Consider the following 17103-nt stretch of genomic DNA (forward strand, 5'->3'; position numbering starts at 1 on the left):
TTTTGGAGCTCCATCTTGCCTCTTTTTTCGCCTGGAATTCTGAGTTATTTTTGATGGCGATCTTCACTATACCTTCACCCTAGCTGCCAGCAAGCCCTGCCCTCCCTGCTTCTTCAGTAAGTCTGTAATGTCCTTACTCTGTTTCAGGCCCTTCTGAGTTCTGCCACTTGTTGAAATGCTGTGGAGTGGATTATCGAACATTTAAACTTTTAATAATGGCAATGTTTAAATTTGTTTCAATTGATGCTACAACAAATGTCTACAGACTTAGTACATTAAAACAACAGAATGCATTATTTAACAGTTATGAAAGCCAAAAGTCCTAAAATCAAGGTTTTGACAGGGCTATGGTTCTTTGGAGGCTTTAGAGGAGAGCCTTTTTCCAGCTTCTACAGACTAACTGTATTCCCTTATTCGTGGCCCCTTCAAGACCAATGGTGGTAGTTATGGCTTGCCACTGAGTCAGTTCCAACTCAAAGTGACCCTATATGGGGTTTCTATGACTATAAAACCCTCGTCTTTCTCCCACAGAACCACTGGTAGATTCAAACTATTAACCTTGCTATTAGCAGCCCACTTTGTAACCCACTACACTACTTTGTAATCCACTACACTACTTTGTAATCCACTACACTACTATGGCTCCTTTTCAAAACCAGTGGGATAGCATTTTCAAGTATTTTGTATCCCTCCCTTATTTCCTCTACCTTCTTCCAGCTCTACTATTGTCTTCACTTCTTCTCTGAGTTGTCTGTCTCTGTCTGTCCATTAACACGTTTCTTATCATTCCATTGGGCCACCTGGGCATTCCAGAATAGTCTTCCTATCTCAAAATCTTTATGTCATTTTGTTATGTAAGTTAACATAACAAAAGTTCTGGGGATGATGATATGGATCTCCTTAGTGGGAGTGGGAGAATGGGGTAAGGTCATTACTCTACCTACTACAACTGCCATCAAGAATTTTCATTTGTTAAAAGACTGGGGCAATTTTTACTTAGCTTTATATCATCCAAGATACTATGATTCAAAGAGACTCTTTGATGCAAAGAAAGTAGAGAAATGGGATTGACTCTTAAACCTGAATAATATATATACATATAAATGGATTTAACCCAATTAAAACAATATCTATCAATTCTTAAAGTTTAGGAATAATTAAAGAGAGGACACACTTTGAGATCCATATACTCAGACAACTAAGGTAATGAAGGTTAAAGTTGTTAGAAATATGCAAAGAAAATAAGAATTAATAATAATGACAACTGATGGAATACATGTTTTAGTATTAGTCATATGTCTGATCCCAGAGAACATTTTAGTTGATAGTTCAGATGAAGGATTGGTTGGCCTGGCATTTTAATTTCCTAGGACAGTCAAATTGATGCTTATCAATTGGTCATGTTTCAAAAATTTCAAAGACAAAGTTAAATATTATAGTGAAATGTGCAAAGCCTGGAGTTGGAAGGCCAATAGGGATGTACATATTCAGCATTTCTGAAGAATTTAAGAAAAAATTCAAGCCTGGAGTAGAAACACTGAAGGACTCTATGAGCAAAATATAGAATTATGTAGGAAGCATCAAAAGAAAATGGAAAGAATACAGACTCATCATATCTTCAACCACTTCAGGAGGTACCATTAAATTAAGAACTGATGAATGAAGCAGTCAAAACTGTACTCAAGGCATTGCGGAAAACCAAAGCTCTAGTAAATGACAAGACACCAACAGAAATGTTTCAACAAAATGATGCAGCACTGGAAGCACTCACTAATCTATACCAACAAATATGTTTAATAAAGTTACCTGGTCAACCTAGTGGACTGTGAACTGTAAAGTCAGTTGGTAGAGCCCACCAGCAGCTCTGTGAGAGAAAGATGAAGTTTTTGTCTCCTGTAATGACTTACACAGTCACTATGATACAGTGATGGAGTCCTGGTATAACATCGTGGGGTTAAACACTGGACTGTGAGGTTGGTTTAAACCACAAGGTCAGTGGTTTAAACTCACTAGCTGCTCCTTAGAAGCCCCGTCCAGGGTCTCTGTGAGTCAGAACCTACTCAACTGCACTTAAGAACAACTACAAATATATATAAATATAATATGTATACACACACACATACATATATATGTATGTGTGTATATATATTCATATAAATATGTGTATATGGTGGCTCTATCAGATAAGCACAGAGCTATGAATCATCATGTTAGTGGTTTGAGCCCACCAGCCACTCCGGAGAAAGATGAAGCTTTCTGATTCCGCAAAGATTTACAGTCTCAGACACCAAATACTCAGTTACTATGAGTCAGAACTGACTCAAGGGCAGCAATGTGTGTATGTGTATGTAGTCCTGTTGTGATGCTGTAGGATTAGCACCAGACTGTGAACCACAAGGTCAGCAGTTCAAACCCACAACCACTCCCTGGAAATACCATAGGGGTCATTAAAATTTGGAACCAATTAGATGTCACTTTACAGCAACAATGTATGCGTGTGTGTGTGTGTGTGTATGTGTGTTTATGTACCTGTACACACACATACGTATATTAAGAGCTGTGGAGTAGATTCCAATTCATAGCAAACCTGTTTAGGGTTTTCCAAGGAATGACGGGTAGCATTAAACCTGTGACTAGCAGTCCAGTGCGTATCCTGCAGTGCAACACCAGGACTCCATATACATACGCTGTTGTTGTTAAGTGCTGTCAAGTAGGTTTTGACTTTAGTGAACCTGTATAGGGTTTCCAAAGAGTAGCTGATGGGCTGGTACCACTGACATTGCAGTTAGCAGTCCAGTGCTTACCCTACAGAACCACATATAGGACCTCAAAAATTCATGAAAAAATGGCATCAAAAGATCATGTAATGTTCATGAACATTTTTAAGCTCCCTTGGATATCAGAGTATTATATTCATATATAATCATGATACATAAATTCCATTGGCATCAACTCAATTTCTACTCACAGCAAGCCTATGTTGTTGTTGTTATGTGCTGTGGAGTCGGTTCCTACTCATAGCAACCTTGTACAGGGTTTCTGAGGCTGTAAATCTTTACGGGAGCAGAAAGCCTCATCTTTCTCCCATGGAACAGCTGGTAGTTTCGAACTGCTGACCCTGGGGTTAGCAGCCCGATTCGTAACCACTGCAGCAAGCCTATAGAACAGAGTAAAACTGTCCTATAGCATTTCCCAGACTGTAATATTTTTGGAGGCAAACTAGTCCTCCTCTTTTTCCTGTGGTGTTGCTGGTGAATTCAAACTACAAACTTTTGGTTAGCAAGTGAAATATTAACCACTGTGCCATCTCTGTCTCTCTCTTTATATATATGACTTACGATGCAATATAAAATTTTGCTTCAGATATGATATAAATAAGATTATATATATAATTGGAGTCCTGGTGTGGTTCTGCAGGATAATGTACTGGACTGCAAGGTCAGTTTGAGCAGCAAGGAAAGTAGTTCAAACCCACCAGTCATTCCTTAGAAACCCTATGCAAGGTCGCTATGAGTCGTAACCGACTTGACAGAACTTAATAACAAACAACAATATATATAATTATATGTATATGAAATCTGATCTTCAAAATATTTCAATTGCTTTAATAGTTTACTAGTTTCTTTAGCAATCAAATTTCAGAGTTCAACAGAGCCCTTGACTTGTGTTAGTTTTATATTTATATGAGAGTGATTATTTTTTCTTATGCTTTATACTTTGTTTTTATCCTGTTGTTGTTAAGTGCCATCGTGTAGGTTTCGACTCATAGCTACCCTATATAGGATTTTCTGAGGAGCAACTGGTGAGCTTGAACTGTCGACCTTGAAGTTCAAACCGACCTTGTATTTTAGAGCATTAACCCACAGTACCATACCAGGACTTGCTAGTCTGATAAAATACTCTAATGATAAATATGTGTGAATCTATTTGTACATATTGACTAAAACAATCATTTCAGGGAATTCAATTTTCAAATCTGAATTTTGAAATCTTTAAGGACAAAATAGCTTGAATGCATAACTCTTTGGAGAATCATGTTGCCCAACCATTGACTTATTAAACTCTAGGGTCGAGTCTATTCCAACCCATAGCAGCACTATACAATGAAATAGAATTTTCCCAAGAATTTCCAAAGCTGTAATCTTTATGGAAGCGGACTGCCACATCTGTCTCCTAGGAAGAGACTGGTAGGCTTGAACCATTGACCTTTAACAAACCAGCTCTTAATCACTGCTCCACTAAATTCCTAAGGAAATCTATACCCATTGAAAACTTATTGCAGTCAAGTCAGTTTTTACTCATAATAACTCTATGGGACAGAGCTGAATTGCCATATAAGATTTCCAAGACAGTAAATTTTTATAAACACAGATTGTCACTTTTTTGTCCTGTGGAGTGACTGATTGTTCAAATCACCCATCTTTCTGTTAGCAGTTGAACATTTCAACCACAATTGCCACCAGTTATCCCAAATTATAAGCTGATTTACATGAATGAATTCAATTAATATGGTAGCAATTATAGATTCTCCTTGAAAAATTACTTAGAAGGATCATTGTATTTTGTCTCAATTTTCAGATGGTCAACATTTCTTAAAGAAGATATTCCAGATTTGGAGGATATATCCCAGAAAAAAAGAAGAGCATATTCTGAAAATTAATGCATTTTGGGGGGAAGGGGAGTGTTTGAAGATGAAACCAGATGCAAATCATAACTCCGGTTTCCCCCATTGACATAAATCAGAACATTATTGATTTGGTCAAAGTAATTTTCTAGTTTCAAATTTCATTCTCAGATGTGTGCAATCAAAATATATGCAAGATATTCAAAAGGAAGATATTTATAAAAAAAAATTTCTCTTTCTGAATTAACTATACACTCAACAGAAATGCTCATATCATGTTGTCATGTCACCTTTGTGTTATGCAGTATGCATATAAATTTCCTTTGTAAAAACTATAAATTCTTGCATCTTTCCTCTCAATCATATGATTTATATAATTTTGAGAACACAGCAGCCCTGCAGCAAAACATTCAATGAATTATTAAAAAGTGCTGAGAGTTGCTTTATGGATGTAAAGAGCTAAATAAGGATCATATAATTCTATCAGTTATTAACATATAAATTCAAAAAAAAGGGAAAAAGTTCACATATAGGTATTTTGTGCAAAATGAATGTTTCCTACTTTTAGGAAGGTCATAAGAGGAAAACACAATATAAACTTTGGATCCACTTCACTTCACACACTTAATTATTCATCAGTATTTCCATAAGCAAATTTGTAAACCTAAGTATAAATGTTTTAAACAGAAGAAAATGAATAAATCAATAGAAAAAAAATAGAGGAAATTAAAATGAATAGCAAATATGTTATTTACACATATTCAACTTCACCAGGAAAAAGATCAAATAAAACAGTATATACCTTAGGGCATTACTCATTGTTGTATACATAATCATAATTGTATACAACAATGACATATTTGGGAAAGATTACAGACAAATTGAAGAGTTCAGAAGAAGGGTTTGATGAAATGTTAAAAGAAAAAATATGCTCAGTCAATGAATACTGAAAAGAAAATATGATATTAATGTACAAATACAAAGAGAGATGGTAGAAAGGAGACAAGGATCTGTTATTCTCATTAGTCAATTGGGAGAAAATAAGAAGTACTGGGCAATTAGAATTAGGAATGACATGCATAATTTAGCCAATACCCTAAACAATGAAGGATGCAAATTAAAAGAATATATAATCCTTATGATGACAGTAACTATCATTATTTAAAAACCAAGATTGAGGGGGGGGTGGGGGGCAGGCTTGTATACCCTTTGGTTGGTTGATGATGCATGGAGGGGACTGTAACCATGGCAATGAAATGATATACGATAGAATGAATGTAAAACTAATGTTCTCCCATGTAAACTATCACATAATTCACAATACAACATTAAAAAAAAAAAAAATTAAAAGAGAGGTAAGAACAAACAACAAAGCCTGGAGCTAAAACCCCATTGTTTAGTGCTCTAGGGCAGATAACACAGTGCCAGATGTCTAGAATCTTGTACCAGAGCCATGGCACAAGGGGAACCAGGAAGCCCTGGGTGTAAGACAAAATGAGTCTCCATCCATCTTGATTCTTCCATGGATAGTGGGGAGTCAGTGTGAAGGAAAGATACTAGGCAGAAATACTCTCCCTGCCATCACCCTCGGTGGCCAATGAAGACTCAAACCTTCCACTGTCCTGGGCCAGAGTGATGTAGCAAGCCAGGGAACCAGGGCACTGGCAGAGATTGGCACAATCAGGCTCTGGCCTTCTCCATGGTCTCGGCAGCATGGAAACCTGCAACAGTAGAATCGAAATCGCAACAGTAGAATCGAAATCGCTGGACTTCTAAGGCACTTCCAAATTCCAAACCCAGGTTCTGGCTGACACCAGGGAACAGCCAACAAGGACTGCAACCTAACTGAGACATTGAAGGACTCAGGGCACCCTGGGGGTTCAGTGTTCTGGTATTTCCCAACAAAAAAGGAAGAAAAAGTATCTAACATGTATAAACCCCTCTTGGTGTACCTCTGTAGCATCAGCACTGGACTGCAAACCATAAGGTCAGCAGTTCAAACCTCCCTGCTGCTCTTCAGAAACCCTATACAGGGTGACTATTAATCGGAACTGACTCAATGGCACATCATAACAACAGTATGTGGTGTGTGGAGTTCTGGTGTTGCACTCTAAGATAAGCACTGGGCTGCTTACCGCAAGGTCCGTAACTCAAGCCTACCAACTGCTTCTCAGAAACCCTATACTGGGTCATTATGAGTCCTAATCAAGTCGATATCACTTAGCAGCAACATACATACAAATGGTTAATATGCTCAGCTGGTAACCAGAAAGTTGGAGGTTCAACTTCACCCTGATGCCTCTCAAAAGAAAGACTTGATGATCTACTTTGGTTTGTTTTTATTTTGGGATGTCAAAAAGCTCATAAAGGAAGGATATTTATTTAGATAAGTTAAGCACATAAATCAGAAAAGCTAGAGGTTTTTTGGGGTTTTTTTTTTTTTCCAGCTACTTGGCAAGTTTCAGAGACAACATCAATACTTCCAAGGCACTCCAAGCCCTCTCCTAAGGGCAAATTTGGAAACCTGCAATTTAGCTTGGCGTTGAAGAGTCAATGAATTACAGGACAGGGTGGGGTGGGGTGAAGTAAGCCCTCCCTAGACTTTCATGTCTGAAGACACAAGTTCAAGGTGCTGCTTGGAGTACAAGGTGCTAGCCAAAGTACCCACCCATCCCAGAGTTCTCTTCTTGGGCAAATTTTTTGTGTTTTGTTTTAAATGCATTATTGTGAACTATATGATAGTTTACATGGAAATTAGATGATAACTTCACATTCTTGATTATCTACTTTTGAAAAATCAATCAGTGAAGACCCTACAGTTCCCTATCCAGAGAAGCAGTAACACCAGAGATGGAGGCAGAAGTGATGGCAAAGAGAGATAGAGCAGCTGAGGGGACTCTACACTCATGGAAAGAGAAAGCTGGGTGATGGTGGCCGGGTGGCTGGATTGCAAAATATGCCCTTTGGTTGTTTAAACGATTATATATTCCTGCGTGTTTTTGTGTACATTAAAAAAAAAAAAAAAAAAAGAGCGAATAGAGGCAAATACTGTTAATAGATGATACATGGATTGATAAATGGTTAATTGCAAAACCAATGTTCTTCCATGTAAATGATCACTCCATTCACAGTAAAAATTAAAAACAAAAACAAAAACCAAGATTGATGTTCTTAAGTGCCATCAAGTTGGTTATGACTCATAGCAATCCTCTATAGTTTACAAGGAGCAGCTGGTGGAGTTGAACTGCCTACCTTGTGTTTAACAATCCAGTGCTGATTCTATGGCATCATAAGATACTTAGTAAGAAAGGCTTAAACACAGGACCACAAGGTCAATTTCAACCACAAGGTTGGTGATATAAACTTACCAGTCCCTCCTCAGAAACCCTGTCCTGGGTGGATATGAGTCAGAACCGACTCAAAGGCATTTAACAACAGTAACATAAGTTACTAAATTCACCCCAGCCTTACTAGGGATTGTTGTTCTAAGTGCCGCTGATGAGTTGGTTCCAACTCATAACGACCTTGTACAGTATGTCTGAGGAGTGCAGGGTTGAACCACAGACCTTTATGTTAGCAGTCCAGTGCTTATCCTACAGCACTAAACTATGGGTTGTTGTTGTTAAGTGCTGTCCAGTTGACTTCAACTCATATTGACCCCTATAGGGTTTCCCTGGAGTGGCTGGTGAGTTTGAAAGGCCAACCTTGAGGTTAAAACTGACCTTGTGGTCTAGTGCTTAGTTAGCAGATATATAAAAATCAAGGAATTTATTCCAAAGATGAAATCCTATTTTACCTCTTTCATCATCCTACCGAGATTTCATTATAAAGAATTGCAGTGAATTACTTCTTACGGCTCTTGTACCCAGAGATTTTGGAGTCCTAGTGTGGAACTCTGGGGTAATGCGCTGGACTGCAAAGTGGGTTTGAACCGCAAGTTAGGTGGTTCAAGCTCACCAGCCACTCCTTGGAAGCAACTCAACAGCAATTAACAACAACCCATAGATTTTTTAACTGCCACCAAATGACATTTTCTGATGAGTTTGGTAAGATAAAGTTGAGGAAGATATTGATAGGCTTATGATTCAGTTGTGAGTGATTATTAACAGGGTTAATTATGATTGCAAAGACTTAGAAGTCTAATATGGGTTTAAAATGAGCCTTCTCAGAAGCAGGAAGGGAGATTTCACTACCATCAAGGATAACAAGCCTAGAGTGGATCATGTTTTTTGGACCCCAATATACCTGCACATTGAAACTCCTTGACCTAGAGACAGAAAACTGTGAGACTGGAGGAGCACCAGAGGAGTGGAGTGGAGCAGCAGCAGCAGAACTTAGAGACAAAGCTGAGACAGAGCAGTGGGCTTCCCAGGCCTTTCAGCAAGTCAGGCTGAATGCCTTCAGTAAGGAAGCCACTGTGGAGTGGTATGTTACAGGCACTTAATTCAGATCTAGGTTTACTGATTCAGATCTAGGTGGACTGAGGTGTATAGTGGAGTGGCTTTAAAAAGAGCTTTGTAGCATTTCTAGAGCAGGACAGAATCCAAAAGTCTGAGAGACCAAGGACCAAAGAGATACATGCCTACAGAGCATGACTTCAAAGAGAATGCCCTAACAAAAAGAACTGCACCCTGAGTATTTCTAATTCTGAGTTGTAACTTGTTAGCGTCCCTAATAAACCTGAGTATGGTGTCTGAGTTCTCTGAGGCTATTGTAATAAATTATTGAACCCAGCTGAGAAGAGTGTTGTGGGAGGAATGGTTGATAGCAGAACTGGTAAAGAAGGTTGGAGGTAGAAGAGGTATGTCTCCCTTAGCCCCATAGGAGTCATCCTTGGGCTGATACTTTATTTGATTCTCCTCTCCTCTGATAAAATAAGAGGAGGCTAGATAAAGCCCCACAACTCAATTTTTGCAGTACGTTAGCCTTTTAGCTGAGATTTTAAAAATCTTTGAATTTTTCATTTTAAAGTAAAATGAAGTACGAAGGAAAGTGAATAGAATACGTACATTGAAATCAAAATTGATCTTTACAAACATGATGGAAAGTGAATTATTTTTCATTGGTCCAGAAGCTAAATATGAATTATTTACTTAATACACATGTATTGATTGAATGCCAGGCACTGGATTAGTCTCAAGAAGCTCTGGTGACTCTGCAGAATAAGCATGTTACTGTTAGCTGCAAGGTTGAGGTAGGCAGTTGACATTCAATAGCCACTCTGCAGAAGAAAGATGAGGCTGTCTACTCCTGTAAAAACTTAACAGCCTTGCAAATCCTATACAGGGTTATGCATTGATTGAAGTCAACTGGATGGGGGGGGGGGGCACTAGGCAATGCAATGGCAATATTCAAATATAGCTTCCTTTTTTTTTTTCAATATCATTGTTCTTAAGTGACATCAAGTCAGTTCAAACTCATAGTGATGCTGTATAGGGTTTCCGAGGAGCATATATTGAGTTGATTATCAAATTGGCAACTATTTGACATATACAAATGTATAACTACTATTGTTGTTGCTGTTATTCCTGTCAGGTGCCCGACTCATAAGGACTCTGTAAAAGGTTTCCAAAGAGCTATTGGTGGGCTTGAACTTCTGGCCTTGTGGTTAGCAGGCCAATGCTTAGCCTACAACGCCATTGCAATTGGTTAAAAGGAAAGCACATGAAGCCCTTCTTTCTGTTGTCAAAAGCAAGTGAAACCAATTTCTCCCTGTAAAGGAGATTCTATCAGTAGAATCTCCTTACAATTGCAAAATACATCAAACCCTAGCAAAACTGTGAGATTATAAGTAGGATGTAAATAGTAGGGAAAAACTTTAATAATTTGTATTTTATTAATTGAGTATTCATGATTTGATCAAAGTTTGACAGGAATTGTATTTTACCTAGATGGTTTCATTTCTTAGAAAGTAACTTAATAATGTAAATAAGATTACAAGAGGATCCTTGAAAATACTTAGCAGAACAAACTTTCTAAACATCTTCAAGCACTTTAGAAGAATCCATTTCCACACAATTGATATGCTAATTACAATCCATTAAATCAAGTTAAGGATTCTATTGGATAACACTTTGTTAGTTTAATGTGAGTTAATGTAGTACTTGAAATAATAGGATTCATTTCTTTCTGAAAGAATACATTTCCAGACTTTTTACCTTAATTGAGACTAAGCTTCCTCCAATTAGTACAGATTAGTGACATTTTACTGGAGTCAATATTTAGAAACCTATGGTATTGCTGACTCTCATAAAGCCTATTGTGGACAGAGAAGAACTTTAGATTTTGAAAAAGGTAATACTGCATTCCAACACGCATATGTCAGTTTGTTTTACTGTGGTGGCTTGGATGTTGCTGCAATTCTGGAAGCTATGCCATGGGTATTTTAAATACCAGCAGGGTCACCAACAGTTTTCAGCTTTCAATTGAGTTTCCAGACAAAGGCAGACTAAGAAGAAGGAAAGACAGACAATTTCCAAATACATTACTTATGTGTAGCTGTGGAACACTGTTAGTACCAGAATATTTAACATTGAAACATGACGACGAACACCAGAATATTGCTAGATATAACACTTAAAGATGAGTCCTACTGCTTGGAAGCCACTCAAATTATGACTGGGGAAGAGCTGCCTCCTCATAGAAGAGTTGATTACAATGAAGTGAGTGGATCTTCATCTGCTGATGGAGTACAAATCAAAATGAAGAGAAACAGCTGTAAACATCCTTCAATAATCGGAACATAGAATGAAAGAGATATGAATTTAGGAAAATTGAAAATTGTCAAAAATGAAATGGAATGCATAAACACTGATATCCTAGGCATTAGTTAACTGAAATAGACTGTATTGGCAATTTTGAATCTGTAAATGACATGCTCGGAATGACAAATTGAAGATAAATGTCTTTGCATTCATCATCAAAAAGAACAAATCAAGAGCTATCTTGAAGCACAATGCTGTCTGTAATAGGATAATATTCATACACCTACAAGGAAGAACAGTTAATACAATTATTATTCATATTTACCCACCAACACTAAAACCAGTGATGATGAAATTGAAGAATTCTACCAACTTCTTCAGTCTGAAATTCATCCAAACATGCAGTAGAGATGTATTGATAATTACTGGTGACAAGAATGCAGAGGTGTGAAACAAAGAAGGATCAGTAGTCAAAAAACATGGTTTTAGTTGTAGAAACAATGTTGGAGATCCCATGAAAGGATTTCTCAAGATCAATGATTTCTTCAATGTAAATACATTTTTAAAGCAACATAAAAGATAAATATACATATGGATCTAACCAAATGGAATACACAGAAATAAAATTGACTACATCTGTAGAAAAAGATGATGGAAAAGCTCCATAACATCAGCAAAGCAAGGCCAGGAACAGACTGTGGAAGAGATCGTCAATTGCTCATATTGTTTAGACGGAAGCTGAAGAAAATGAAAAATCTATGAGAGCCAAATATGACCTTGAATGTATCGCACCTGAATTTAGAGATCATCTCAAGAACAGATGTGATGCATTAGACAGCCTTTTGGTTTTCTGACTCCAGATCTTTGCACATTTTGTTGTAATATTTGACGTTGTCTTCACAACCTGACCTCTGAAATTTTCTATTCAGCTCTTGTACCTCCTCATTTCTTCCATTTACTTTAGCATCTCTACTTTGGAAAGAAAGTTTCAGTGTGTCTTCTGACATCCATTTTGATCTTTTCCTTCTTTCTTGTCTTCTTAATAACTTTTTGCTTTTCTTCATATATGATGTTCTTGATGTCATCCCACAACTCTTCTGGTCTTCAGTCTTTAGTATTTAATGTATCAAATCTGTTCTTCAGATGATCTCCAAATTCAGGTGGGATATATTCAAGGTCATAGTGTGTCTCTTGCAGACTTGTTTTCATTGTCTTCAGCTTCATTAGAATTTGCATATGAGCAATTGATGGACTGTTCCACAATCTGCCTCTCACCTTGTTTTGACTGATGATATGGAGCTTTTCCAACATCTGTTTCCACAGATATAGTCAATTTGATTTCTTTGTATTCTATCTGGTGAGGTCTATGTGTATAATCATCTCTTATGCTGTCTAAAAAAGGTATTTGAAATGAACAAATCATTGATTTTGCAGAATTCTATCATGTGATCTCCAGCATCATTTCTATCACCCAAAGCATATTTTTCAATTACTGATTCTTCCTCTTTGTTCCCAACCTTTGCATTCCAATCACCACTAATGATCAATACATCTTGCTTGCATGTTTTATCAATTTCAGATTGAAGAAATTGGTAGAATTCTTCTATTTCATCCTCACTGGCTTTAGTGGTTGATGTGTAAATTTGAATAATAATGGTATTAACTGGTCTTCCCTGTAGGTGCATGTACCTCATGACTGATCTGGATATGTTCTTTTTGACAATGAATGCAACACCATCCTCTTCAATTTGTTATTCCTGGCATAGAAAACCATGTGGTTGTTAGATTCAAAATGGCCAATAGCAGTCTATTTCAGCTCACTAATGCCTAAGATATCAATGTTTTTGCGTTCCATTTCATTTTTGACAACTTCCAATTTTTCTAGATTCATACTTCATACATTCCATGTTCCGATTATTAATAGATGTTTACAGCTGTTTCTCTTCATTTTGAGTTGTGCCCCATCAGCAAATGAAGGTCCCGTGGGCTTTACTCCCACAGGCTTTGCTCCATTCATGTCATCATGGTCAACTCTACTTTGAGAAGGCAGCTCTTCCCCAGTCACATTTTGAGTGCCTTCCAACCTGAGGGGCTTGTTTTCTGGCACTATATCTGACAGTGTTTCTCTGCTATTCATAATGTTTTCAGTGACTAAATATTCAGTTCATCCCTCCTTCTTCCTAGTCTGTCTTTGTCTGGAAGCTCATCTGAAACCTGTCCACCATAGGTGACCTTGCTGATATTTAAAATACTAGTGGTATAGCTTTCAGAATTACAGCAACTCACAAGCCTCCACAGTATGAGAAACTTACGGGCAAGTGGTGGATTGAAGGGTACTATGGGCAAAATGGAGTCCTGATGTGGCATTGTGGTTTAATGAGTCAGATTGCAAAGCCATTTGAACCAGCTGCTACTTGGAAACCTTACACAGGGTCGCTATGGATCTTAATCGACTCAATGGCACTTAACAACACCACAATGGACAAAATATTGAATGACTCAGAAAACATTAAAATATAATGGAAGGAATACACAGAATCACTGTACCAAAAAAAATGGCCAGTGTTCAACCATTTCAAGAAGTAGCACATGATCCAGAACCAATGATACTAAAGGAAGAAGTCCAAGGTGCATTGAAGATATTGGCAAAGAACAACGCTCTGGGAATTGATAGAATACAAATTGAAATCTTTCAACAAACTGATGCAGCAATGGAAGCACTCACTCATCTATGCCAAGAAATTTGGAAGACAACTACCTGTCCAACTGACTGGAAGAGATCTGTATTTGTGCCCATTCTAACAGAATGGGGAAGTCATCAGACAATAACATGATTATCAAATGTACGTAAAATCATGTTAAAAGAACATAAAAATGGCTGCAACCATCCATTGGCAGAGAACTTCCAGAGGTTCAAGTTGAATTCAGAAGAGACCATGGAACAAAGGATACCACTGCTAACATCAGGTGGATTTTTGCTGAAAGCAGAGAATACCAAAAAGATGTTTACCTGTGCTTTCTTGATTATCCAAAGGCTTTTAATTGTGTGGATCATGACAAGCTATGGAGAACATTGTGAAGTATGAGTATTCTATAACATTTAATTGTGCTCATGAGGAATCTGTACCTAGACAAATAAGCAGTTGTTCAAACACAATAAGGGACACTGAGTGTTTTAAAATTAAGAAAGGTGTGAGACACAGTTGTATTCTTTCATCATACTTATTCAATCTGTATGCTTAGCAAATAATCCAAGAAGCTGGATTATGTGAAGAAAAATGTGGCATCAGGAATGGAGGAAGACACATTAACAACCCATACTAAAAGAAAAGAAAAAAAAATTTTTTTTTTTGTTGATTACCAGGTGTTGAGGAGGGCAACACATTAGAAAGAGAAGGGGAATGGAAGAACAATTAGAGAGGGGAAAACAGGGAGGTTTGCATAGACTAAATGGAACAGAAGTAAATAGGGATGTATGCTCAAACGTGGAACAACAGGACTTTGTGATACAGAGATCAAGGTATTGTCTGAATGACTAAAAGATGGGAAATAATGCTTGACTGTCTTATGGTTATTGGTTTCCCTTGCCTACTATTGTAAAATAGATACTTGAGTGGGATAGAAATGAATATCAGGAAACATGATTATAGAAAGCTTATAAGCCTGTCTTCCACCTATAACTGATTGGAATACCTAAAAGGGGTTCTAGAACTTGCACAGTGAAATAGGCTTCTTGAGGAGCCTTTGTAGTCTAAAGGACCTTAGGTGGAATCCTGAGCCACATTCAGAACCTTCTGAGGTGGGACATTCACACTTGAAAGGACATGCAGACCAGCCTGGAGCAGGGAGAGAAACAGAAGATACTTCCTGAAAGGAAGACCAGAAGGAAAAAATAAAAACAGCAGTCCTTTTGGCTATTACAAGAACAATCATGCTGTTTGCTGGGGAGATACCAAGGCAAGTAATCAAGTCCCTTTAGGACAAACCCTCCTCCAAGACTGAAACTCAAAGTTAACACAAAAGCAGGCATATTAGCATGCTGACAACTGCCTTGATCTACATGTTAGTGCAGTTGGGGGAAAGTCAGTAGTGAAGATATGTGCTGAGTTTGACCATGGTCCATAGACTCCTGCCAACTTCGAGAAGAGAGAGGTCAGGCTGGCTAGTCTGAAGTTTGGGGAGACTTGGGATCACCTGAGTCCATGGACAAGGACATAACCACAGAGGGTTAGACCTGAGAGTGAATCATCCAGGTGATATGAAGTGGGCAGAGAAGCAGAAGAACACCCAAACTTGCAGATAGTACCCATTTGACCTAGCTTTGATGACTTGATGACCAGAGCTCGACTAGATAAAGATAAAGGAACCAAGTATAAATTGCTACAATTTGATGAACTTGACCTATATTTATAGATGTAGTAGCTCAAAATATCAACCAAGAGGGAATGAGTCTTCACATCAAGGATCAAGCCTATCCCCTTGGGATTCAGGGTTGATAGTGATGGGTAACTTAGACATTGGCTATCTAAACTGGGGGTTGTTGTTATGTGCCGTGGAGTCAGTTCCGACTCATCGCGACCCTGTACAGGGTTTCCGGGGCTGTAAATTTTTATGGGAGCAGAACGCCTCATCTTTCTGCCCCGGAACAGCTGGTAGTTTCGGACTGCTACCTTAAGATTTGCAGCCCACTTCATAACCACTACATTACCAGAGTTCCTTCAAAATAGGAATGGGTGTTTATAAAGGCACGAAGTGTCTGGCTTACAAGTTTTCAAGAGAATTTAGTTTCAGGGTGTGTGTGGGAAGGTAGAATTATCTTGTCTAGATAGGTCTGGTGAAAGATAGGGATAGGATACTTTTGATTCAATAATAAGTAATTGTTATCATGATGAATTGAAAATTGTCACAATTGAAAGGTAGAAAATTTGTAGCATAAAGGGGTGAGTAGTTAATCTTTCATTCCAGGAACAGAGAACCCTAGGACTATCAAAGGAGAAGAGCACAAGAAGAATGTGGGACCTTATCCAGAGAAGCAACAACACCAGAGATGGAGGCAGAGGTGATGGCATGGAGAGATAGAGCAGCTGAGGACTCTAGACTCATGGAAAGAGAAAAGCTGTGTGCTGTCGACCAGGAGCACTTTGGTTGTTTAAATGATTATATATTCCTCAGTGTTTTTGTGTACATCAAAAAACAAAAACAAAAAAACCCCAGAAAGAATAGAAGCAAATACTATTAAATGTTGATATATGGAGGGGATTGTAATCATTGCAATGAAACAAAAGGCAAATGTTCTCCCATGTAAACTATTACCCAAAACTTAAAAAAATCATATGTGTGTGTGTGTATATATGTATATATACATATGAGCTTACCATATATGGATGTTGTTGTTGTTATTAAGTGCCACTGAGTCAGTTCTGACTTTGCAGTCCAGCTCATTATCTTGTAGTGATACAGACTAAATCATAACCACTGGGATGTTGTTGTTGTTGGTGTCAGGTGCCATTGAGTTGGAACCGACTCATAGCAACCCCATGCACAGCACAACTAAACAATGTCTGATCCTGGGCCAACCTCACTTGACGCCATCAATGATGCCTCCTGACCGATCCATCTCATTGGGGGTCTTTCTCTTTTTCCCTGACCCTCCATCTTACCCAGCATGACATCCTTCTCCAGCGACTGTTCCCTCCTGACAACATGTCCAAAGTATGAGAGACGAAGTTTAGCCATCTTGGCCTCTAAGGAGCACTCTGGCTGTACTTCTTCCAA

The sequence above is a fragment of the Chrysochloris asiatica genome, unplaced genomic scaffold (genome assembly GCF_000296735.1).
Source record: "Chrysochloris asiatica unplaced genomic scaffold, ChrAsi1.0 scaffold00012, whole genome shotgun sequence".
NCBI lineage: Eukaryota > Metazoa > Chordata > Mammalia > Afrosoricida > Chrysochloridae > Chrysochloris > Chrysochloris asiatica.